This window comes from Crocodylus porosus, unplaced genomic scaffold (assembly GCF_001723895.1).
Source record: "Crocodylus porosus isolate Cpor-Errol unplaced genomic scaffold, CroPor_comp1, whole genome shotgun sequence".
In the NCBI taxonomy this organism is placed as follows: domain Eukaryota; kingdom Metazoa; phylum Chordata; order Crocodylia; family Crocodylidae; genus Crocodylus; species Crocodylus porosus.
The window spans coordinates 34170491-34198144 of NW_017728915.1; positions in this window are offsets into that span (position 1 = coordinate 34170491).

Consider the following 27654-nt stretch of genomic DNA (forward strand, 5'->3'; position numbering starts at 1 on the left):
CTTGGCACCTCCACAGCCAGCAGGACTCCAGCCCCTGGGTGGATGGCTGTCTGATTCTCCTTAGCTGGTGAAACACGAATCTGTAGCTGGTATTTGAAGTGCTACTGGTACCAGGAATCAGCACATAACCTATGCATGCTGTGCATCATCATAAGGTTCAAATCTAACTCTGCAGTGCACTCCCTTTTCCCTATGAGCCCAGGTAAGCCAAGTCGCCTGTACCAGCCTTTGTCTTGCTCAGCTCTTCCTCTGTCCTCCCTTCAGCGGAGGCACCGTCTCAGTGTGAATCAGATAGCTAAGAGCGATGTGCACAGTTTATGGCCTGTACAGTGTCTAGAGGAGACTGCTGCATCCCTCCTGCCTCTCCCTGTGCTTCCATAAAACACACCATGCCTGATCAAATGGAGAAGGTTTCCCAAGCAAGAAGAGTTGGTGCAGTGACAGAGATATTGATGAGATTCAGCCCTCTCCACGCTCATAGTACTTGGTCATGCATGGATTTGTTCCTGAGTCCACAGGCTTGTCTAACCCTTATATTCTTCACCTTACCTAATCAGAGCTTCATTTGGCTCAGGCCTTCAGTGGTGAATGCCTGGGACCTACGAGGCTCTTTGCTGACCATAGCACCACCCTATGCAGCTTCAGAAATGGCCACTGAATTTGCCCAGTCATTGCAATGCCTTATTTCTGGATGTTTCTGAGTTGCCCTATGGTGCACTTCACATGCCTGCAGGTACATGAAGCTTTCCAGCCAACATCCACTGCTTCCTTCTCTTCCTTTAGGCCAAGCAAAATTTAATGCGGAAATGTAAAGCGTGCAGGTTGCTGTTACAGAGATGTGACAGCAACCTGCCTCTTCGGCAGGCATGGCGTCTTATGGCAGGCATGGCCACAGTTCTTTTGCATCGGATATTCTCCCTGCGAACACAAGGGAAGTATCTAAAAGTATGTCTGATTAGGTATTTCTCTGTTCAGACTCTGTCTCTGGAAGCTAAAGGCATTGATCCACAACAAACAGTACTAGACCCTTTTATATCCACCATTCCCACTGTTTTGAGTTGAACCTTAGTTGGAATTTAGAAAATGCATGTTATGTTTTAACTCCAAAGGCATATTTGTATCAGTTTGCCCTAGCTCACCCTGAATGCAAACACCAAATCAATCTCTAATTGTTACAAATTATATTAGTCAGTATTTGTGTCATGCGCATTGCAGCAACATCATTCAGACTGCTTTTAGATTAGAGCGCAGGGCTAGATACAGACTCCCTTCCAATCCTATTTCCCTATGGGCTAAAAGACAGGTAGGTAAATGCCATCTCGAAGCCTTGCACTTGAATACATGCAATATCAACAAAGGGGGAAGTCTGTATGAGGAACACCAGACAGCCAATGCCTAATGTCTTTTCAAGTTTTTCATAATTACTCCAGATATTGCTCACACTGGTTATCGAGTGCATTAAATGCGTGTTTAGTGAGGAACTGTATAGGATTCTATGAAGCTGACTTGGACCTGTTGTTATTAATAGCCACATTCATTATTTTACATACTTAAGGTTTCATGGATCCATGGCACTTATGCCTAGAAGGACATCCTGTCAGGAATCCTGCATATGACAACCCTTTACACGCCACCCAGTTACAGACCTTGTGGTGAGGCCAGTGGCTAAAACGTATCTTCCAAAAAGGTGCCATGGTTTGCCTGAAAACACTGCTTTGCCTGCTAGCCTGTTCCAGTAGTTAATCACTTCCATTGTTAAAAGAAATTATACATCATTTACATTTTTCAGGCTTCTGCTCCCACCATTGGTTCTTGCTATGCTGCTAACCACTAGATTAAAAGAGCCCTTCACTACTCAGTATTTTCTCCCTGTGAAAGCACTTATACACTGCAATCAAGTTGCTTCTCAGTCCTCTTTTCTGATAAGCTAAATAGACTGAGCTCTTTGCATCTCTCGGTGTAGGTTCAAGTCTGCCTAATGCTCTCTGAACGGTCCTGGGAAGATATGAACCTGGGCTAGGTTTCAGCAGGGAATGAAGACAAGGTGAGGGGAAAGGTTACACTCAATATTAATGTGGCAGTTCCCTACTCTCTTATGAAAAGTCCTCTGTATTTTCAAACATCTTTCCATTGCCCTGGTAGACAACTAAAACTTAAACAAAATAAATAAAACCAGCCTAGAATTATTTTTTCTAGGTGGTAAAGGGCACACTCAACTGGTTTTATCACTGCATTTCTAAATCACTGACAGATTGCTGTGAAGAATGAACTTTCCAAAATTGGTATTTTTCTTTTTAAATATTCTTGGAAAATTTATAAAATAGATGGAAAACCTTTTCTTTAGATATTTAATATGGTCCTTCTGTCTTGTAATTCCAGTAACAACCATAGGAAATGAAGGAGTACGGTGTGAAACCTTTACAGCTACGGAAGAGCATCACATATCTTGACCAGTCCCACTAAAGTCGGGGGGCATTGGACAGCAAGGTGCTCTTCACTGGGAGCAAGCAGTATGGTCATTGCCAAGTGTTTCATAGTTTCTAGGGTCAGAAGGGACCTGAGCAGATCATTGAGCCTGACCCCCTGCCATGGCAGGAAAGAGTACTGGGGTCAAATGACCCTGGCAAGGTGTACATCTAGCCTCCTCTTAAAGACCCCCAGGGTAGGAGCCTGCACCACTTCTCTTGGAAGTTGGTTCAAAATTCTTGTGTCAGGTCCCTCCAAAATCAGCTGATTCCCTTTAAAAATGAATAACTTTTGGAATCTCTTTATTCGCCTTTTGGTTTTTGAGCTTGTCTGGCGCTCTCACTTCATGCTTGCAGGCTTTTCTCTACAACTCTGAGGGCTAAAAACTGACTCCTCTTTTCAGTGGAAGTGCAGCTTCACATGTGAGCACGTGTCTCCAGGAGATGGGGTTTCAGGAAACAACCTAAGTACTATGAAGCTTGTGCTAAAATTGCAAGAACTGACAACCGTGAGGACAGATCCCCCAAAACCTGTCTGTGCAAAGGGGTTCTTGTATGTTAAACTAGGGTGTACTTTTAGGGCACTTGCAGACATGCAGGGCGGCTGCCCCGATACACTGTACATCCAGCGCGCTGGAGAAGATTTGATTAAGCGAGTTGGCCGGAGCGCAGAAATGAATGTCCTCCAGCGTCATGTGTATCCGTATCCCCGTGCTGAAAAATGGCAGCAGGGCGCTTTGAACGAGTTTTAGTTCAAAGTACTCTGCTGCCATTTTTTGAGCATGGGGGATGCTAATACATGTGATGATCAGGTACTTAAATTAATGCGGCTCGCTAATTAAAGCACCTTTCCTGCCTCCTGGAGCATGTCTATAAACACCCTTACAGTGCTACTAACTACATACTCTAGCCTTTCAGGTGGACACTCCCAGTAGACACTAAAGGCTTGTGGGCAAAGGGACAACGAGGAAATTAATTCAAATTAACTAATTAATCTAACCGCAAGGGAGATTAGTTAAGCTGCATTAAACCCCTATGCAGCCACTGTCATTCAGAGATAAAATGGTCTAAATTTGACTTAGTTTACCTAACTTTGGAAGTGAGGTGCAGTTTTATGAGCTTCCTTATGTAGACATGCCCATGGCCTGGTCTTTAAGGGCAGCACAAACAATGGCAAACACCCCAGTTTGTACTGTTTGTGCATGCAGCACTAAAGCTGAAGGCAATCTGGTTCTCTGCACTGGGCATCAGATTTGCAAAAAAATTATAAATATAGTAATCAAAGACAGTCTTCACAACACAGCTTAAATTATGTTTGTTTGGTTTTTTAAAATTTTTGTTTTAAATACAGCTGAATTATTGGCGGTGGCAGTCGTAGGGACATTGTACGGGAAGGGACCACCTAGGTCATCGAATGCAGTCCTCTGCAATCCCAGGCAATCTTATAATACCCATTTAGTTCAAATGGGTCCCCAAAGACCCACTCCCAGAACTTGCAGGAATTTGTGCCAGATTAGAATATAGTTTATTTGTGTTTTTTACTGTAGCCTCGTTCTTCCTGCCCTAGTGAGAGAGAGAAGAAAATCAAAGCAACAATTAATATTGGAAAACTAATTTCACACAACATATATTCAGCCAACAAAAACAAGCCCGGTATTAAATGTCAGTCTGAATAAATTCTCCTGAGAACACCAATTATTTAAATTCTGGAACACTCTTTGCCGAGCTGTAAGTGCACAGTATTCCCATCAGACTACAAAGGCAATATTTATATATAAAATGGGCATCTTGCTATTTAAATAGCATAACCCTTAACAGATCATGATAAAACATCCAAGATAATGCTGCATCTAATCAAATGCTTATGTTATATCTGTAGCAGGTGTTATTAGCCTCCCTGCTCTTTACTGGAAGTCTATGAAAGCCGGCAAATCGCACACAGTATAGAATACTGAAGACAGTGGGTGACAGTATAATGACTGACAGAGTAAATTAGCCTGAAACAAGACCCTGAAATAATAGACTTGAGGCCTTTAAAAAAAAAAAAACCCACATGCAAAAAAAGTAAGACAGGCCGGACGGCGGTATATACTGCATTTAAATTAATTTACATGCTGCATTGAAGAATTGGGTTTCTCAGAGCCGACAGGAAGTGCACTGAATGATTTTGCTTCTAATGTCAGAACATCGGTGATTTTAGCAGCATTTATTCTATTTAAGCTAGATATTGCATGGCATCAACAGGAGCATCTCAGAGATTTTTCTAAATGTATTTGGCAGGTTATCCGCTCTTTGCAATCCTTAGATTACAATTGAGACTGCACTGGGTAAATTACCACCCTCCGTGGGTTTCTCAAGTTAAATTACTCCAAGTAAGCAAGCCAAAGACAGTCAACTTAGCCAGGGATAATCAACTTAAAGCAATTTACAATACACAGTACTGTACAGCAGCAACACACAGTATTACAGCCATAATTATATTTTCATCTCCTTGTCACGGATGTTCGTAAGCACCGAGATTTGCGGAAAGTGCAAGTCTGAGCCCAAACCTTCCTTCGTAACGTTCAGCAGGAGCAAGACGGGGCTCAAAATCCCGTATGAGCTTTAGATCTCTGGAAATGTGCCGAGACTAGATTGGGATGATATCCATCTCATTGGAAAGACCATCTGATTTGATAAAGCTGCAGAAATGCACCTTGATTCGGGGCCTTCCGAGTTATGCTCAAATTGAAGTGCACCCAGCAGAAAAAGGAACTAACTTTCACAGCATGTCACTGTCTCCTTAAGATGTTATATATGTGCCACTTACAGTGTGTTCGTTTTATGATAGCCTTTTCTTGTTTTAATGCGATGGTGACAAGAAGGGAGTGCAATGGGGATGACATTTCTAGAGATTATACATACACACACAGCGATACACGCGTGACGCACAATGACTGAAAATTCGGATTTGGGATAAAGTCTGAAATGTCTTAAAAATGAAATCCCTTGAAGAATTATATTTTAAAACAATTGTATAACTCTGCCTCGCACTGCCCAGTAGGTTTCATCTATCAGCCCAACTAATATGCTTGGAGAATGAAACCCCCAAAAGAAATCCTCCATATTATTAGTAAAATAAATAAAGTTAATGATGATAATTAAGTCACTGGGGATAAGTGAGAGATTATCCAATTACTATCTATAATTCTTTAGCTTGCAAATAAGATAATGGTGTAGACAGCTAATCCATTCTAGTGGAAAAAATACATGAATCATTAACGTTCCTTATAATTTAAGGTGTTTTGCAAGTTTAAACATCTAATTTCAGCATAATTGTTTTTCAGGTGGTTGTTGCAATGCCAGCCTATTCAGCAGGTATTGATATTCCAGACTAGGCTTGCTTATGGATCCTGTTCAAAACCCACTGATGTCTAGTGGGATTGAAACCGAGACTTTTCTCTCTTCAAGGAAGTCTTCTGAGTAGCTTCATTCAAGAAGCGACAAAATCAGTGTAAAAGTTTCTGATCTGAACTTTGGTAAGAGGGTTAGAGCTGGATCAAAATCTTGCCTCGTGGCCCCACCAGACACTGAAAATGGTGCAAACGGCAGTTCAAACCCACAGCTAGATTCCCTCACCTTAACTCACCCATTACTCCACAAGCTGTCCTCTAGAGACAGGGTATGCTGCAGTTTATTGTGTCTTTGAATCCAATATGAATCTTGGCCATCGTGTTACACATCAGGGATGGTGACCTGCATGGGCTGCCTGTTATCTTCCGAGTGGCGTGGAGATTGCACCTTTTAAAACTGAGATTAGGCCCTCTAATGCAATGGGTTCCTTTGAAAACCCCACCCTAAATGGTGTGGGATCTGGCTAGCTGAGAGACCAACTCTCTTCCGGTGCGATTCAAATTCAAACACAAGCAGCAGAGAGCATCAAACTCAAAGCCTCCTGCCTTATAGAGGAGTAGGCTGGGAACCAAGAAGTTTCTTTGTGAGGTTTTTATTCCTGCAGCCAATTTGCACTTAGACTAATACAACATGGGCCTGACCTGAATACAGGGCTCTTGCTTTTCTGGCATATTTACTGAGTGGTGGCCTTAGGATATTAATAGCCCTACATGCGGGTACAATTTGGGCTCAGCCCAAATGGGAAGTTTGTAGTATTTTCATCCTTGTTTTTATTGATCTACTTATTCGTGGGAAAATTTATTTCAGACAGCTGATTTATGAAGCAGCAAACAAGGCCCTAATCCAGAAAAGACAATGAAGGATGTGTTTAATTGTCACACGTAAGTGGGCCCACTGAACCCGAGCCCACTGAAATCGGTGGAAAGGCTCCTCTTGAGCTCCTCAGGCTTTAAACCAGCTACTCCCATGCTCCCAGGTGAATAAGTGCTTTACTGGATCGGGGCCCAAGTGAATCAATACATGGTGTTTCCATGGGACTCCCATTAATTTTCATGGGGCTAAACCCTTGTTTGCTGCCCTTAAACATGCACTGTCTTCATACCCGTGAAAAGGAAGGGGAGGCTGATACAACTAGCAACCTCTAGTGAAGCTACTGTAAAGATTAGATCTGCAAGTGCTCTACCTCCTCAATTGCATGCAAAGAAAGTAACAGCTTCAATCACATTTATTTAGACAACAACAACAAAAAATAAAGCTATTTTGAAGCTACCCGGAGTGATGATACTGAACAATGAAATACTCTATTGATCAACTGAAGAGTCAGGGTAACTGCTCCTGGTGTACAGCGCTGCCTTTGCTATACACACCGCTCCTCATGCTGCACTCACCGGTGGGGGGAAGAGGGTCATTCATCCTTTAGGGCTCACCTCCTCAAGGCATAAGCTTATCGGGCCGTCAGATGGAAGACAAATTCCTTTCCCCAGTCTTCAAGAACAGAACCGTTGTCTATTGTGCCCTAAATGCGCTAATCATGGATGAATTTCCTTCTGGGAAAAGAGAACAGAGAAAAGACCTTACAATACAGATGCTTAATGCTCTACTACTTCATAGTTTCATAGTTGTTAGGGGCTTTACTTTCTAAAGCACTAGGTTAACAGGTGTGGTATAAGAACCTTATAAATAGTGGAATAAAAAGAATACAGAATAAAAAGATGACTCTCTCTTCTGACTATAACTCAAGTAAATGCCAAAAGAGGTGGAATAGCTAAGGTGGAGATAGGTCCTTGGGAACTGAACTGTAACCGCAGATTCATTTCACACAGATGACCACAGCGCAGTCAGATGGAAATGACTTTGGCCTGCCTGGAAGGGGGCCACTCACCCAGGTCCTCTCTCAAGGCCAGGCAGCTCTGTGTTCTGGGTTTCCAACCAGATTATTTGTCATGGGGCAAATGTCTCCCCACAGAAACAAAAGAAACGGGGGTGCACAACAGCAACCAAAACCTGTGGTCTTTCTTCATGCCCTGAGCACACAACCAAGGCTTGGTGCTTCTCTGCCAGCACCGTGACCTTCCCTCTCTCCCTTGTGCTCTGCTCCCAGAGCTCTTAACTCTCTTTGTGCCTCCACCCTAGTTGACTCTCAACTTGACCCTACTCATCAGTTGAAACTGGCCTTCCAACCCTCTGGCCAGGTAGACTATGAATTGTTGCCTACCTACACCTGGTGTTTCACCCCTGAACATTGTACCACCATGCACTACTATTGTCTTAGGGAAGAGCTCTCAAAATGGGATGATGTAGCTGGGGATGGTCCCGCTTTGAGCAGGGCTTGGACTAGACGTGACCGCCTGAGGTCCTTCCCAACCCTCATCTTCTATGATTCCAACTGTTTTACTGACTGGAGAGCATAGGACACAATTTTCAGAAGTGCCTAATGGATTTAAGCACCCAACTCCTTTTACCTTCCAACAGGGACTTGTGTTCCTATCCTATACTATATCACTTAGATGCTTTTGAAAATCCCAGCTCTAAGATGGAGCAGAACTAGGGGACAAAGAAACATGTACTGTTGCTCTGGGTTGTTTGAAGGTGACTTCTGATTAAATGCTAGCTTATATACATTGGCCAAAATTAATTCCTGTTTTAAGTCCACTCAGGTAAAGGGAGAAGAAAAAAGTAGAATTTGGTCTTTGTTGATTTTTTAGGCATATTTTAAATGCATGAAATAAAATCTCTGGAACAGAGGAGGAGAAGGCCCCCTACCTACCTCTTGCCACCCAAAAGGCTTTATTAGGAGCTAGAAACATAGGTGCCTGGTGGATGGTGCACATTTCACCCAAGTACAACCCAGAGGCACAAAAGTGGAGATATATCTAAGTAACAAAATGAATCGGGATGTGTGTGAATGCCTGTAACTTCAGACCAGCATATTAAACAATGAAATGTTTCTGTAAATATTGTTTTGCACTTGGATGAGCAAGGCATGTTTTTATCAGAGAGACAGTGCCGGGTCTAAATTACAATTTAATTGAGAAATTGCAAATGCTAGTTTTATCTTTGGGGTGTTTTATTATTATAAAGAGCGCCTGGTGGCTGCTGGAAAAAGCCGAGGAGCTCTCTGCAACAAGCCCATTTTCATTTTTGCAACTGTCTCCCCTTGTTTTGCTTGACTGCTTTCTGCTTCTTCATCCTAATAAAGTTGTTTTAAGGCTGGTGAATGATCAGAGCTTTGCCTGCTTCAGCTTGGCAATTTTCCACCACCCTTGCCTGCTTACAGTGGGTACTCCAAGAGTGCTCTTTCCTTTGCCCTGCTGACCTGTCCTCCTCCCCTCTCTTTCTCTTGCTAGGACAAATGCCAAGGAGGCTGACAGTCTGCCTAGACAGCGGCTTGAGGCTGCAGGTGGGGAAGATATAAACGCTTTCTCCACTGATGGATTTATTATGAATCTTCTTTCCTGTGTAATCACTGTTTTTCCTCCTCAGACCAGCCAACGCTGTAGCCTTTCAGAGCTTGATGCAAGAACATATTTGAGATTCAACACCTGTGCATAAGCATACGGCGAGGGGACGCAATGCTAACAAAGCTGTTCTCCCTCCGGACTGAAGCAAACACAATGCTCTAACTGCAGCCAGTCAGGGCAGCGCACATCTCAAGAGTCTGGGTCCCTTGAATTGCAGGACGTTGCCTTGTCCACCGTCCCACCAGACGTCTCCTCTTCATACTTTCTATGTTTCCATGATACCCTACAGAGCCATCATTCATTTAGACCTTGGCAGCTCCGCAAGATTCGGCGTGCTCTCTCTCTTGCTGAGCGTGAAGAAGGAAAACATTTTGCAGCCTAAATAAGTACAAGAAGGTGTCAGCTCAGGGTGGGGAGTCTACCCAGTTGAAGAGACAAAGATGAGCAAGCCATCTACCCCTCTTATTTCACTAGGTCAGTCAAGGAGCTAGCACAGCCCAGAGGCTGCCAGGGACCCGGGACGTGGGACAGAGCTAGCACACTTTGGAGTTAAGCTAATTGTCATAGTGCATAGGTGAGCTCCCCTGGGAAGGCTCCTGCCGAGGCCAGGCTGGAGCTGAAAGCTGCTCCCCCCACGGCGTGAAGTGTGCTGGAAACACAAAACAGTTCAGGCTGGGAACTGCAAGCTGCAGTTGCAAATTGCATCCTCTGCACTCGTGGGAATGAGTCAGGCCCATTAGCTCGCTAATCCTCACAACAGGCTTTTGTGAGGCTACTATTTTGTCCATTGGAAACGTATGATCTGCTGATTAGACAGCATCCCAACATGCCAAACATTCGCTTGAACACAGTAAACAATAAATATTTAATTAGCCTGTCGTTTTGACAACAACAACCGGCACAATTAATCACTGGCTTTTCGTTTCCCATTCATTTAGTTGTCAGTCTTACACACTTACAGTTAAGACCCAACTCCAGGCTTGACCGCTGCCTTTATTAAGCTTTGCAGAATATGTGGGTTTGATCTATGCCTTTGATCTGTGCCTCTGATTTTTTTCTGCTGTTATGCAGAATGGGGCGAGGACTCAAATAACACTTAATATAAACGTGGTCTAAATTTGAATGCTGGAAGCTTGTTCTTCTTTTGTCCAGCAGTTCACGCTGTGGATTCTGACAATTATCGTACATCATGCTTGAAAAGAAGACTTTAAGGCTAGGTACAGACACTCAAAAATCTCAAGGCAGAATCGGTCCAAGTTGCATGGATTTCTGTAAATGGCACAGCCGAGATTGGTAGCGTACAGAACATACATTTGCCCTTTGGGTCAAATCTTACACCAGGCTTTGCCATTTTTAGTTGAGTCTATGTGTGCCCAATTTCTGTTCTCTTAGGGGTATAGACTGGTTTCCAATCACTTGTACCGGTAAAAGTGTAATGTCTGTACCTTGCCTAAGTTAACCCTGAAGCATGAAGCCACCAGTGCTCCGTATGGCCATCCTGTCAGCTAGAAATCTTCGGGGCTTTTTAAAAAGCTCCTGGCATTAGCAAACTTCTTCTTTTACCACTTCTGGAGACAGGAAAATAAACTCGTCTAAAAGGGACTGACTTAGGAATAATCAGAAATGATTTTATATTTTCTAAAAGAAAGGAAGACTCTTTGCTGAAGGTGGAACTTATTTGCTAGCAAAGAAACTGGGGTACAGTTGCTTTAGGCTGCCTATCAAAAGTGAATAAGTTTTTAATAATTTTAATTGAAAATTGTGGGCCAGACTCTCAGCCAATGTCAAACAACATACTTCTATCAGTTTTAATGCAGTTTCTATGCCAGTTTACAGCAGGATCTGCCTCTATATTTAAAAGTTCTGACATACTCCATCAATACTGGAAAGCTAAAATCAAATGCCCCATCTATTGGTACACACCGTAAAATATTGGCAGATACCTATATAAAATGTCCAGAAGCATGTTAGGACAAATTGGAAAGATACATCAAAATGATGTTTTACTCAGTTGTTGAATAAAGTAAGTGAACAAAGAAGCAGCAGCAGCAAGAATCGAGCAAACCGAAAAACCACAGCCACTGTCACACAGGGGTAAGTGCCTAGATCCAAGAGGTAGAAACCAACTCTTATGAGGCAAGAGGAGCTGAAGCAATAAGTGCGTTGTGGATCCTAGACCCAAGTGGCCTTTGATCACAGGCACCGAATCTGGACTCTGGTCATTTGCCGACGGATTGCCTTGGAGCTTTCACCCGCCAGCTGCTGTCTCTCTGCTGCTAGATCTCCTCTCTGCTTCACACGGCTAACGATTGTTGGCCTACATTTTCTTTTTAGTTGGAAAAAAATGCAGATTTGGCAGCGTTTTGCCATTTCACATCAGTTTGACTGAATTCTCTTGAAAGAAATACAAAAAGAACCCCGCAAATGGCCTACGATCTCGTTTTGACTTGGCTAAGACATCTCCCAGTTTTAATTTACATTCAGAAATTTTCCTCCTTCAATAAAGAAGTCCAACAGCACAGAATCAAAACCAAGATGTTTCCTCGGAAAGAAAATGGATTTCTGTTTGACTTTTTAGTGTGCCAAAAATTAGGTGGACCCAAAATGGGTTTTTTTAATTGTTTGTAACTCCTAGTGAGCTGAAGAGCCTTCGATTCGCATGGCCCCTGAGTCTGCTTACAAGGGTCCTTTCATCTCTTCTTCTTTTCTTTTGCCCATCTCCCTTCTTTCTATTTAAAACTCCTATTTATTCATTACTTGAGATCACATCCATCTCTACCTCATTCAGCTCTCTCTCCAATTTATCCTTTAAATGGTACACACTTTTAAGTTGAAAAGATGAAGGAAAACACACTTTCAAGCCACACATTGAACATTTATGCAAACTCTGTATTGTATTTCTAACTTCTGTTCTCCTTCTTTATTCTTCCTCTTTCCTTGCAGCGGTGACCTCTGTGGAGCAAGGACTCTGCCGGCGGTTTGGTCAGAGAAGCCATGGAGCTGAATGTGCCTAGGAACTACGGCAGACAAGGGTTTTTTGGGTGAATCTGATATCTTTAATTAGGCCAACTTACATAGTTGGCCATTTTTTCCCCAACTATTTAAGTTGGTCTAATAAAAGTTGTCCAATTCACCCAAAAAGCCTTGTCTGCCTATGGCTTTAGACCATCCACAGATGCATCTCGAGCAGGTCCAAGGAGGTGATCCTCCCCCTCTATGCAGCACTGGTCAGGCCGCAGCTGGAGGACTGCGTCCAGCTCTGGGCACCGCACTTCAAGAGGGATGTGGAGAGCATGGAGAGGGTCCAGAGGAGGCCACTCACATGGTCGGGGGCAGCAGGGCAGGCCCTACAAGGAGAGGTCCCTGTTCAGCCTCCACAAGAGACGGCTGAAGGGGGATCTAGTGGCCTGTTACAAACTAGTCAGGGGGGACCAGCAGGCATTGGGGGAGTCCCTGTTCCCTTGAGCACTGCCAGGAGTGACCAGGAATAACAGTCACAAGCTGGCAGAGGGCAGATTCAGGCTAGACATCAGGAGGCGCTACTTCACGGTCAGGGCGGCTAGGATCTGGAACCAACTTCCAAGCAAAGTGGTGCTGGCCCCTACCCTGGGGGTCTTTAAGAGGAGGCTAGATGTACACCTTGCTGGGGTCGTTTGACCCCAGTACTCTTTCCTGCCAGGGCAGGGGGTCGGACTCAATGATCTACTCAGGTCCCTTCTGACCCTAGAAACTATGAAACAATGAAACATGGCTACAACCTGCACCCCTGTGATCTAGGAGCTAAGGACTTTTTACATTCATAAATGCAGGGCCTTGATCTCCTCACATGTAACTCCCCTAACTTCAGTGCAGGCACTTCTGATCCATGCTGGTCTGTGGGCTAAGTTAGATCTGTGGATGCTCCAAGACAAAGGGAGGAAGGTGCAGGAAAGCTTGTTCTGCCAGTAATATGCCCATTCGCTGGCAAATTAGACAGGATCCCTGTCATCAGGCAGTCAGTCCAGATAAATAAGAGAAGGAAAGGCAAGGAGAGGAAGAAGGGTCTAGTGTAGTGGTTTCCAATGTTTTTTTTTTTCATTTGTGGACCTCAAAACAATTTTGAATGGAGGTGCAGACTGCTTTGAATGGCAAGTGTGTGCATACTTTTGATTGGTCATAGGCATCTTTTGCAGACCCCTTAAACATAATTGGACCCCTTAGACATAACCCAGAGGTCCATGGACCACAAGTTGAAAACCCATTGGTCTAGCGGATAGGGTAGTGATTCTCAATCAAGGTGTCATGGCACCCTGCAGTGCCTTGAGATCCCTTACAACATTAGCATTGTTTGGTGTGCAAACATGATTCACAACATTTCAAATAGGAATTCATAGTCTCAAAACCATTCTGCCCTGCTGTGGTCTTTTCTGAGCTCTTTGCAACACAGGAATTGTTCAATTATTTTTCTGTAGGCAGTAAACTAGGAGCTGGCATTTTTCAAGGGGTACCTGGAGTCTAGTGACAGGGTCTTCAGTCTAAAAAGGTTGAGAACCACTGGGGTAGGGCGTTGGTTTGGGAACTGGGACACGTTGGTTCTAATCATGGCTTTCTGATTAAACAGCTGTATAACCTCTGGCCAGTCACTTGGCATCTGTCGCCCTTTCCATCCTTTGCCCATTACCTCTTTAATCTGTAAGTCCTTCAGAGCACAGATTGTGTCACCTTTCTGTCCAGTACCTGGCACCATTACTACAGTTAGGGCACCTCAGCATGACCTTAATGTTTGTAACAAATGGTACCAATATTTTCAATTAAAATTTGCAGCGCCTCCTATCACTGAGATAAAATGCTATATCTTACTCAAGGACTACTTAACATGCTGACAGACCTCTACATCCAGTAGGGCTATGAGATCAAGGTAGGTTTCCTTGCTGAAACTTGGTTTCAATTCCATTTTGACTTTCATTTGAGCTCTTGTGAAAACCTGAGGCCTAATTTGCCTCTCACTTCAAACTTTATACACGAGGAGTAACTCTAATTCAAGTGAATAGATTTACCTGTGGGAATCAGACCAGAATTGGGTCCAGTGGGTTTAGGGCCATGGCCCAGAAAGCATTTAAGTAGTCATGAAGACCTGATAAAATGCGCGCATGATTTTAAACAGCCCATTGTAATGCACCATAAACCTTCATTTAAATCAAGACAGCTTAAAAGCTTTATGGATTTGATTGATGATATGCCATCTATATTGATGGCTGATAGCATGTTCACAACCCGCCATACTGTTATTTCTGTTTTGCATTGCTAACAACCAAGTTCAGAGAGATAATATATTTTATAAAAAGCTGCTGCTGCACTGACGTTAAAGAACGATAATGGGCCAGAGCTGTAGTTTTGTGCAAAAATCAGTTCTGGAGGCAACAAATTACCATACCTCCCCCAAACAGGCTTGGTGCTGGCACAGCTAATAAATTGTGCACTCAACAGAACAATTAGCATATAAGCTCCCCGCGAAGTGAAGGATGAAAGGAGGGCAAGGTTCAGTCCATGGCAGGTTTGCCACTCACAGGAGATGGTTGATTCCTCCCCAACTCTGGTAGTCACTATGGGGATCACAGGGCCAACGCTATTAACAACAAGCACTGAGATGTCTGTTCTCCAGAGGTCAGCTCTCAGGAAATTAAACTGCTGCAAGGGACACTGGAAAATTTGACAGAAGGTCTGAATCTTCTTTCCATCAAGAGCCTGGAAGAGTATCAGCTCTATCGGTGATGGGAGAGAACAGAAAAGCTTGCTCTAGCAACCTAAAATCAACACCTACTTTCTCTTCCTCCCTTTTTTTTGCCTTTGGATCACAGCAATATAGATTATACACAACTGATCTGGCAGGATAGATGCTTGTACATGTATGTACAAGAGCACGGTAATGTATTGTCTTCCTGTGTGTATCAGAAGAAGCAGTCTCTAGTCAAAACACAGCAGTTGGCCATTCCTGTTCATATCTGTAAGACGGATCTGCTGCATGACATCAGGCAAAGCTCTCTCCTAAACAAGCTGGCCCTTACCTTTAAGCCTTAGGGTGAAGTCACATGTTATACTTCGATCATACTAAAGCTGTGGGATGGAAAGAGGTGTTGAAGTTAGAACATGCTGTGAACCATCACATATTAAGGGTTAATATAGTTTCTTGCCTGCACATGTCTGACTTGCTACTAGAAGACCAGCAGGCAGGGGCATGGCTAGAAGCCAGGACAACTGAGCTCTGTCCTTGTTCGGGGTGGGAGCAGTGCATGCTGGGATGCTGGAGGACTGTAATTGCTCATTTTCTCTCTATGGAGCAGACCAAAGTTACCCTAACACAAGTTAGAAGGCAAAGCACAGAGTAAGCCCTTGCCTGAAGTGGCATAAGTTTGAACTGCTCAGAGGGCATATAGCATGAGTTAAAGAGCTTTAATGTGTAGACACTCGCATTTTAAGTGCTCTTAACATGGTCTAAGTGCAATTCATAACTTCACCCTTACTTTCCAGTTATATGAGATGGTAGGAATAATGCTCTGGAGCAGTGTGAATTTTAGTTCATTGGTATTTATGAAGCACTTTAGGATCATCTGAAGAAGAGTGATCTAAAAGAGGAAAAGATAAAGGACCCACTGCAACAAATGTATGCAATTTGCACAAGGTGGAAAAGAGGGGGCAATTATGTGAAGTGTGACACCCCTATAAGGGTTCATTTATGATGTGCAGCTGTTGTAATAAGCTGCTAGAATAGCTTCAAGAGTTTGGAAGCACCCATTGACTCAATTGGGCACTGGACTGAGCCCTGTGATAGCAGGGTGTGATCAGCTCCTGAGATGTGTTGTGATGACTGAATACTTCAATGCAGCATTTCAATGCTGCTTTTTAACAGGCTGTGGAGACGCTTTGCAGCCAGAATTCTAGGGATGGCAACACACCTGTGAAACTTGTACAGTTCATCTCATTTTATTGTAATAAAGACACCAGCTGTTGTTTTTCTAACTCACAGACAGGTACTAAATGCTCATTGCAGTGAACCCAGCCAATGATACGCAAACTTGTCTCATTACATATCAAGTGACCGATGACTCTCCCTGTCAATGAGATTCAGTGGAGATGATTGTGCATGCCACTATTGCGAGATTTATGTAGGAGGGTAGCCATTCCCGTGTTAAACTACATTGATGCTGGTCTTCATTTTTAGTTTGTTTTTAAAAAAAAAAAAAAAAAAAAGATGAGAAAATCCAGTAAGAAAGCAGAAATCCACCCTGAGAAATAACGAGGTTAAATAGGAAGTTGCACTGAAGGGTGACAGTAATAAGCATTTTTGCATTCAAGAAACCATGGACAATTCACAATCTATGGCACAATTCATTCAGTCAGAATTAAATGATGAATTGCAAATTTGGAGATGACATGGGCTTACAGTTTGTGTAAATTAATATTATGATTCTGCAGAGCATTTCATTTCAAAAGCTGACAATGAGTCTTGAAATATTATACAACAACTAAAGTTTAAATCAAACAGGAAGTAACTCCAACCAAAAAAATGTGTGCTAAACTGCCTATGAGGCATGGTAAAACATAGTAAAACATTTTCATCTACCAGAGCAGCCAATAGATTTTAATTCCCTATTTATGTTTACACTTGCAGTATAGCAGATTCATGCCTACTGTGTGAACACCAATAGACATCTAACATGTAGTTATAACAAATGGTGTAAATGCCTATTCACATTTGTAGTTGATGGGCCAAAGTTTAGGCAACACCCAAGGCAAGACCCAAAGCTGCACAAATAATTTTTTTCATGTGTAAATCAAGGAAGCAGATGTTTACTTTCATAGTCTACTCGCATAAATGAATATTTGTGCAATTTTTAAAAGAGTACCCTTAAATGCCTGTTGTTAATATTACAAAGCAAAATTACCACTAACTGCATGTAGAAATTGAAGAGCTGCTCTTTTCTTTTCAAAGCAAAGCCAGAGGTTGTATATTCTTCCCCCTTCTTTTTATACTGAACTCACCCAGTATTTGGGAGCGGTGGGTTCCATTTCTTCCTCATCCTAAGGGGGCTTATAGCTATGTCTTCCACCTGCCTAACCACAGAGCTATTGGCTACTCTCCACACTTCATGTTGAAGCAGTTGCATTTGGCATGGAGTACTTACATGTTCATTAGGGGCCAGGGTTATGGGGAGAAGAGAATGAAAGAATGAGTTAGTTTTCCCATCCTAATGGTTCAAGCACCAAGTTCCATGGAGCCGGATGAAAACACAAGGTTTCATGCACCGTGCAACAGTTTCATCGGAAGGGATGGAGAGTGCTGACATCCCCAAACCACCTATAGCCTGGTGCAGAGGTGGGCAATTATTTTGGGCAGAGAGCCGTTTACTGAGTTTTGGCAAGCCATCGAGGGCCACATGACAGGCAGCCAGGGGCAGATAAATATTAATTTTATAAATTTAAAAAAAAAAGAGGCTGGATAGAATGGCGTGGCAGGCCGCCTCTGGGCTGCAGGCTGCATTTTACCCACCCCGGCCTGGTGGATAGGGTTGGGTGCTCTCCATGGCGCTTGACCCCTGTCACTGGGAGGTAGGGAATACAACCTGGGCCTCCCATATTCTAGATGAATGCTGGAACCACCAGGTCATGGTGGTGGACTGACCAGTGCTTTGAAGAGAAGTCATAGCTGCAACTGCATTTAAAGCAATATGAAGGCTGGCCTGTTCTAAGAACACCTCTGGAAACATATGTGGAGGACTGATAGTTCCTGAATCCCAACAAGGCTTAGATGTGAGATAGGCACTGAGCTGCAAGGTAGCACTTCTGGACATGCTCAGAAGAAGAATTTGTGGTGCTTGGGGATCTGTCATTAAAAACCCCAAAAAACTAGGTTACCTATGGACATCCGGTGCCTCCAGGGTTACACAGAAACTGAGCGGGGGTTCTGAATATCTCAATTTTGGGCTTCGCCGTCTAAGTCCCACTTCAGGCATCTGAAACCTTTTATGGAAATAGCCCTGAGTATCTGCTCAGCGTCATGTCTCTTCCAGAACAGTGACCTGCAGGGTTTCCCCCACATCCCTCGGCAGTGGTTAAAAGCAGATGAAAATATGAACCAGGTAATTTTTGCTCATTCAAGGCTTGAGCTAATTAGTCCTAAAATCCGAGTTAAGAAGATGAGCTAGATGCGGTTGAACCAGACAAACCATCAGCCCTCTGATTCTAAGGCTCACGACTTACTATTATTACACGGCTAAAAATGTGCTAGGCATTTCTCTGGACAGAGAGATGCACCTCCTGCTGTGACAAGCGTGCAATGATAGCTGATTGATTTTGCAACTTTTTGCACACAGTCCGACTGCAGTGAGATCTCCCTGGGGCTCTGGATGTCTGCAGCAGTCTGCATGCTTGCAAGAAATGATAGATGCTGGGACTGCTAGCACGTATGTCCAGATGAGAAAGTCAGGATAGGATCTGGATGGGTGTGGAAGGACCGTGCATAGTAATGAGGAAGCGTGAGAGCCTGCACTGTGCAGGGGTCAGAACTGTTGATCATAATCGCCCCTTCAGCACTAAAATCTGCATATCTGTGAGATGATTAAGGCAGGCAGGTACAGCGTTTTGGATCCAGGCAGACAGGTTGTGATTTCAAACAAGAAAGCTGGCTCCAGGAAAGCTGCACTCCGGTGTTTTTTACTCTCCCTCAAATGGGCATTAAATGTTTCAGTCCCAGGATTTTGTCCATTACTCCTCATTTTACCTAAGAGACTAACTATTGCCACCTTTTGCTTAAATATTTGCAGCTCAGGCATACAGGGAGCTGTAATTGTTTAGGAGAATTTCTTTCCCCGCCCTGCTTTTACTCACCAATTCTGGTATTTTACCTTTTGGTCCACTTTCCCCAAAGTCTCTTTCCAGTTGTTGCATCTGCAGTCCCCCATGGACAGGCGAATTCTGTGAAGATATAATACATTTAGAAAACGGATCATTAGGAAGCAGCTCCCCCCCCCTTGTGAAACATAGGAAGTCGTTTTTCAGATTCTGTCTGATAGATCTATAGGCACCTCTAGATCATTCTGTATTGCTAGATTCAGTGAAGCACATGACAAAAGTTAATTAGAGGATTGCTGTCTGGGATGGGAATACCTGCTGAGAGACAGCAGAAGCATTCCGTTGCTCACAGCAGTCCAACCAAAAAGTTACCCACAATGATTTTTCTTATTAATAAATGCACCATAAAGTAATTATAGACTTTTACATGCTACTCAATGCTCATCTCCAATATTGTTAAGCACACTGTGTCGCTCCTGGAGCGATGTTGCGCAGCTTCCCCAGTGCTTTGCCAAGAGGTGCTGCATATATAAAAAAGATTTATGCTGGTATTAACAATAATAATGCCATTGATAAATAAATCTGTGACCTTCCCAGCTCCGAGACCATTCTACGCTGTGAAAGCAACTGAAAGTGGGGCTACACACACATTTTCATAGCAACAGAGCGATTGAATTTGGAAAATAACCCATTATATTAAAACGGTGACCTATGAACCTCAGCATCCGCGTTCTGTTCTGGTATGTGTGTGATGGCGATTATCCTGGAGGGCTGATCCTTGGGCAAAGGACAGACCAAGGACTGTGGGTGCTCTCTCAATTATCATTCAGGCCTGGCAGCCAAAGTGTTGGTCAGACAATGCGAGTGCATTTCTGTCATCTCATTACTGGTAGAAAACTTGATATTGTGCCTTTAAGTAAGTGCTTGCTATTAAATAAATAACTAGGAAGCTCTGGGAATTGTTTGCATCGCCTCCTGACGTATATAAGCAAAATGCTGCTACTTGGTCTTTACCGAGGCCTAAATCTTCTGTCTCTTTGCCAGCTCACATCTCTGGAGTAGACTCTAGGTTCTGGAAAAACCAGGGAGGAGGAGGATGCTGGAGTTTGGGATGCAGCCGTGTTGGTCTAAGGATGTAGGCAGGCTTTGAGTGGATGTGACATCTTTTATTAGACCAAGGAGGAAGCTTTGCATGCTGCCAGCTGCAGAAACTCTCCTGGGGCTACCAACCAGTGCCAAGGCCAGCCTCACCCTTGCAGGTGTGGCATTCTTCTGCGCACGTGTGAAGAGGAAGGACAGGACATTGCATTGTGGCAAGCTGTCTGGTTTTAACCTTTACTCCAACTTGGATCCCAACCTGCTGGCGCACAAGGGTGGACAGGACCACCTCTAACCCATGTTTCCTCCCATCCTGCTCCTGGGTCATCTCCGGGGATCTTGCAAGCACTTCTGATTTTACTCTGCTCAGCTGTCTGAGATTTATAACTGCAGCTGCTAAAGGGCTACTCGCCCCAAATCCCCTGTTGCAGTAGGTGCATAGGGAAAACAGGCCTCACTTCCATTGGAGTGGCTGGCATACTGGCTGACAGTAGTGTTAAGAGTGCCATTGTTACCGTGATTGTGCAGGAATGACGTGAGAGGCAAGGATTTCTTAGGGTGACATCTTTTATTGGACCAGCTGTATCCCAACTACGTGGTGGGTCCAATAAAAGTTATCACCCTTAGAAATCCTCTCCCCTCTCCGAATTGAATGACGTAATGTAATTTCTGCCTCCCTCAGAGCAGGGATCCAGGATCCTTTATATTTATGGAACTGGACGTGGCCCTAAGAGCCTCATCCAGCACTCACAAAGTCAATGGCAATTTGGTTGCTGACTTCAAGGGGAGTAGGCTCAGGACCTAAGCAGGATGTGAGTTTTTAGCCTATTTAGCTGTGTCTCAAGTTACAGCCTGGCCCTTAGTGCTTGTGGCCATCATCTGGATACAGGACACTGCAGTGATGCCTCTTTGTAGAGTGGCATAATGGATATAAATAATTCAGTGACTAGAAAATGATGCTAGAGATGAGCTGTCTAACTCTGAAACAACACCTGACTAAGGGAATATTGGCTACATTCAGCTGTGAGCTCTGATGCTAGGAATAAATGTCACCAAAGGAAGCAGAGCAGAGCAGGTGTGTCGGGATGTGCCCTGGCATAGCTGATCGACTTAACTGGGCAAAACTCATTAGCCCACCCACTGACTTAGCAGGACAACGGGCTACATATTCTCTTCTTCCAGGGATGCGCCTCTGGCAATCTCTGGGGCATGTCTCTAGAAGAAGGGAAAGGCTTTTCCCACTTTCAGAGGCGCACCCCTGGCTATTTCAGCTCTGGGCTGCCTGCTCTCTCTCACAATCAAGCAAATAGATGTTTGCCTCAATAAAGCAGCACAAATTATTACTACCTTTCTTCATGACTACCTTGTGGCATGACAAAGAATAGAGACATCTCTTAGCTTTCATAGAATCATAGAAAATCTGGGTTGGGAGGGACCTCGGGAGGTCATCTAGTCCAACCCCCTGCTCAAAGAAGGACTGTCCCATACAGACTTTTATGGTGGCATAAAGGCAATGAGAGTTGATGTCTGTGTCTACCCTAAGCAAGCAAGCCAGGTTCTGGAGAGTCAAATAGCCTTTGTAGGCCACATAGGACTAACACAGCTATTCCTATGCCCGCAACACTTCCAGCCCCTGGCTGAGAAACAGAGCCATGGCCAGACTGTCAGTATACTCTTGGGATCCCTGGTTCCTGCAGTACATCCAGGTATAATTTATATTGCACTGGGGATCTGGACCAGTGCAGTTGGGCCCCAAGGTATAAAGCTGTTGCCTTCTCCTCACCCCTAGAGTTACAGCAAGCCAAACTTAGCAGGACAGACATGGAAAAGTCCCTCTTCATTTATGTCCCTGTTGGAAAGGGGGTTCTTAGGAACAAGATAAATGTGCTTGACTATGCTCCCTTTACACTAGAGCTTGAGCATGCCTTGTTTGAGCACTGTGGCAAAGCCAAGCCCTAGGCATTTCATACTGGGTGCATCTACATATGCTATTAGCAAGGAGCAATGAACTCCAGCACATATCGCACCAGAGTTTATCACTCTTGGGTGCTGTGTCTTCATGTGTGCCCGGGACCGCGGCATGTTGAGCCAGGTTGGAGCAGCCCCAAGCCTGGGGCTGCTCCAACCTGCCTCAATGTGCTGCCGAGGTAGGCAGCCCCACACTGAAGCACCCTCATGCCCCAGCCAGCACCGTCAACATCTACATGTGTGTTGCCGTGTGCTGAAGAACGCCGCTGCAGGAAAGTATTTGTATTGTATTTACAAGTACTAACCTGTGGTGGATTTCATTAGTTTCCTGCGGCCTAATAGGGCCGCACGTGTAGACATTCAGACTTCACTGAAGAGCTAATTAGGCAGTAAACTTCTCATGTAGATGCACTGATTTTTTGTTTTGTTTTGTTTCTGGTTTTCTTTTCTTTTTTTTTTTTTACAATTAATGCAATTAATCTAAGGTTTAATATATGAATATAAAGGAAAATCAAGTGAGGAGACAGCATGGTTTAGTGGCATGGTCTGGTAGGAGAGCCAAGAGTGCTGGATTTTATTCCCAGTTCTATCATTGACCATCTGTGGGAACTTGAATGAAAGACTTCACCTCTCTACTCCTTTCCTATGCTGTGTCTGTTTTGTCTGTTAAAATCTTAGGGCATCTGTACGTGTGCTCCAGGGTGGGGGGAGGCGGGGAGTGTTTTAATTAGAATTGCTCTAATTAAAACACCCACAGCATTTCATGTAGTCAGCATCCTGTGCTTCAAAATGGCAGCAGGGGTGCTTTAACAAAAGCTGGTTTGATGGCGAAGCTGCTAGAGCTGTTCCACTCCAGCAGACTCGATTAATTCATTACGACTTGTCGGAGCAGATGTCAGGCACATGTGTAAGTGCCTTAGTGTCCTACTAAGCCAACTTAACACAATGGGCCACCTCATCTTGCTTGGGGCTGTTAGATGCAACCATAATACATATAACAACAAGAAACCAGGTTGGAGAAAGCATCTGAGAGGGGAAGGCATTCATATCATTGCAGCACTGCATCACACTGAATTAAGAGAAGCATTAATAGACTGGATTAGCCCCTTTCAGAGTCTAGGGAGAACTCAGGCAAGAATTCTCCCTCATCCCCATTATTCTTTGCTCTGGAAATCAAGACCTTGGCCAGCAAAATATGTAATAATTCATAGATACAAGGTATAAATGTAGAGGGAGTGGAGAGTTGAATTTCTCTCTGTGCCGATGACATTCTGCTATACATCACAAACTCGACACTTCAGCACCAGCAGCCTCTGATCGAATAGAGGAATTCAGCTTAGCTTCTGGTTATAAAATAAAATAGACAAGTCTGAAAGCAAGCCTTGAATGACAGGGTGCCTTCCCCTGAAGTGTTTGAGACCCCAAGCCCCACAAATGGGGCAGGCCTAGCCTTCCATAGTACAGAATTCACTCAGACAAAAATCCCTCAATGGAAAAAAAATTCCCTTGTGCTGTTCATCAATCATATTTTCAGAATGACTGTGATTGGTGGGCGAATAGAGGCAAAAGCCCTAGTCAGTAGAGTTGCAACTATTATAAATACCACTTTTCTGAAAATCTCATTCCTGTATCTCTTCCACCTACATGTTCCCAACATGCTTTTGTCAGTTCCTGGTCACTCATATGACCAAGTTAACGTGGGGATGGGATAAAAGCAGAATCAGGACAGTGCAGGATAGGCCTGACTTTCTTAAATTCTTTTTGGCATCCCCACAGACTGCGTGCACAATCTAGTTATGACTGGAATAATCAGCTTCTCCCACCCAACAGACAGCATCCCTACAAAGACAGGCATGCTACTCTCTGACCAACACCCCACTGCAATGTGGAACTCCTTCGGAGAGAAATCTCATGGATTTTCCTGTCCAACCAAATGCATATCCCAAATATACTAGATTGTGCCTCCAGCATCCATCATGACACTGCAGTGACCAAGGAGCAGAATTCACTGACCCACTTAGGGCAACTGTTAAGACAAGCTTGAAACCATTTGGGAAACTGGCTCACTAAAAGGGGCTTGCAAGCCTTAAGTTACTTTTTTGGAAATACTCCTTATCTTTATGCCAGCACGAAGCAAATCCTCCTTTTTTCCTCCATAGTATGTTTAAAATGTTAAATCTGGAATCAATATGTATTATTTATTTCTTTATAATTATTTAAGTGCAACCATGCTAAGAGCAATAGCTCTATAGGAAGCTGCCTTTTTAATCTAAGGTGCAGACAGGGTGCCAAGGGTGCCAATTTGTCCCTGATCTGACCCTTGAAAGCACTCTACAGCCATGACCAAACACAAGTGCATGGTTGCAGAGTGCTTTAAAAGGGCCTGATCCTGCGACAGTCTGAACCCTCATGTAGTGAATGTTGTCGATGCTATGGTGACATAGTATTGATAGGCACAAACTGTGACGCTGATGCTACATCACGGTAGCAACAAGCTACCTCCTTATAGCACATCACTGCAGTGACATAGCTGCTAAAAATAGTTGTGTGCTGGTGGGTACTCCTAAAGCAAGTACTAAATGACAACACAGTAACAACTGCACTGTGGGGGGCATGTGTAGACGCACCCTCAATGCCTCACAGCAAGAGTTTGAAGAAAGGTCCAGTGCACCAGTTTTCATGCTGGTGGATATTTCATGCATCAGATTCAGATTCATATAGTGAGGCTCTGCAAAGTGAAGCTCCTTCATTCACTTGTGTCGGCACACACCAGGAGCAGGGCTGAGCTAATGCAGCTCAGCCCTGCTCCTGGAAATGTTGTCAGAATGGAAGGGAGCTCATGCTGGGGGTTGTCCAGCTGGCCTTGTAGGGTGGGGAAGGTAGACTGGAGCATCTCCAAGGTGGGAGGCTCCAATGCACCCCCCTCCCCACTCCAGCACAGGCTAGGGAAACCAGAACAGACCTCCCTTCCCTACCTTCTCCCCCTCCCATCCTGAGACAAAACAGGAGCTGGAGGGGGTGGGCAGAGCTAGGGGAAGAGGCTACAGAGATGCAGCCGGTTTCCCTGGACTGGCACCAAATTGGAGCTTGATACCCCACCCGCCGACCTAATAGCTAGCATCTGTTGGGTCAGGAGGACCAGTCTAATTCATGCTGCTTTCTGTGAAGTGCCATGAGTTAGACCTGGGAGCTGTACGTCTTTCTGAGCCTCCAGATGTTTGCTCTGTGCATATATTCAAGTCATATCTGTTGCTTTATGGACACCCAAAACTGTGTTCTTTAGCAGTGCAAACCAACATTGCTAAAGAGAGAAAGGTACATTTTATGCTTTGAATCAACATGTTTACCAATGACATCCATAGCTAACTTCCCCTCCCATACTGGCAATGACATCCTTTGCCAAGCAGAAAGAACACAATGTTTTTCTCAAGTTGAATTTGAAATGATTTCCTCTTGGAAGTATCATATCCTGACTTGTAAACCGAACAAATTTTGTTCAGAAGCCATCAAGAGGGAATAAATATGGACGCTCATAATATTTACAGAGCTCCTTTTCAAAACACTTTACAGGCAGGCAGGAGGGAGAAACTGGAAAACTGAGCTACAGGATTTGTAGATAACAAATGAACAGCCCAGACCTTAAAAAAAATCAGTAATTAGAAATAAACACTGTAACACAGTATTTAGCACAGCCAGCAAATTTGCCCATTACCCTTGGCATAAAAACTTCTGAGCTATTTTGTCCATTTTCAATTTATGATCATGAATTGAAGCGTTGCTCATATTATGACACTTCATCTGTAAAAACAGAGGGGAGACTAAAGCGGCAGTTTCAGCAAAGGAACCAGAGAAAAGAAATGGACAGGAGTTATTACTGATCTATGGCAAAAAAGATTAAAGGCAATACCAGCCTCATGGCTTTCTGCCAAGCAGCAGGCAAAGAAGATCAAAGGGACTATCAACTGCAAAGAGTGAGCTCATGGCTATTAAGTTGACAAAAAAAAAAAAAGAAAAAGGGGAAAAAAACACCTGTGAAGTAGGAAACAGATTGTTAGGGGGAAAAATGAGGATGCAAGAATTTTATTTTCTTGTTTTAAATGAAGATGATGATGGGAAAACAGAAAGGTCAGGTGATGTCTGGAAAGGGGGGAGTCAGTTGCTTGAAGAGAAAGAGGTGGAAGGCAGGGAGGAGTTCTGCTGGAGCCAAAGTGAAGAGGGTATAGTGAAGTATAAAGCCCAGACACACAGAGACAGAAGAGATCAAGGAGTGACCTGGATGGGGGGCGGCTTTTTTTTTTATAAGCAAAAAAAAAAAAAGTTTGTTTTGCTAGAGCTCCCTACCCCATACTTGGCCTGTGGTTTTTAAGCCTAATAACTATGGCAGCACATAGAAACCTGCAAATGGTGAGTTGTTTCATTGCATTCACAATCTTAGACACTGCATATGGAAATTAGGCAAACATTTGTTCATATTAAAAAAAATCAGGTACCACTCAGATCAAACGGAGAGTGTCAGATGTTACAGCTGAGCCTGACATTTAAAATTCCCTTCTGGCAAATATTTGAGCACAAAAATCAGCTGTTACAGCGATCTCTCACACTAATGAACTACAGGCATGGAATTATCTATAGAAAAGTTTACAAACTTGTTTTTTTCCTCCCAAATTCAAGCTAACAATAGCAGAAAATTTTCTCTGCTGTTTTTCAGCTTCAGTGAGCAAGTCAAAGCGTCAAGATTGATGGAAGAAACAGAAAACCAGAACAAACTACACGTGCATGAAGGCCAATGTGAAGTAAGCAAAGCAGCAGCTCTTATCCTGATGCATGGAGCTGCGGTGTAACATGCAAAAGTAATCTGCAATAAGCAAGTTAAAGCCCCCTTGAAGGGCTACACACATAAAAAGATAATGGACGGCCTCCACTTATTAGCCGCAATTGTTTCAATAGGATGCTGTAGACCAGAGCCTTGTGACTCTGTGTAGTTTGTGTGTCATTTCACTACAGAAATGGGAGGAAACTTTGTATGTTGCATGGGAAGAGAATATGGGGGGAACATTTAGTTTGCTTTTTGATGCCCTTTTATGTGGGTGGAACCAAGGAGATCATAACACTAACTGGTTCCATACAGATCACCAGCAAGGCCTTCATGGATTACTAAGGAGCTGCAGTTTGGGAATCTATCTTGTAAGCGATAGGAAAGGACCACACCCTCATGGGTATTTATCACTTCTACAGTACATAAAGCTACTGGATTTTTAACAGGTAAAGGAGATGAAAGGAGTAACTACCAATAATAATAGTGAACAGTGGAGAACATTTAAAATGGCTCATTTCAGCCTCCTGATATAATATATGTGTTCGCATAGTCTGAATTTTGGCAAAGCCCCGAAATCAATCTGACTATGGAACAGGTTAACTGAAAAGGTTGCCAGATTCTAACA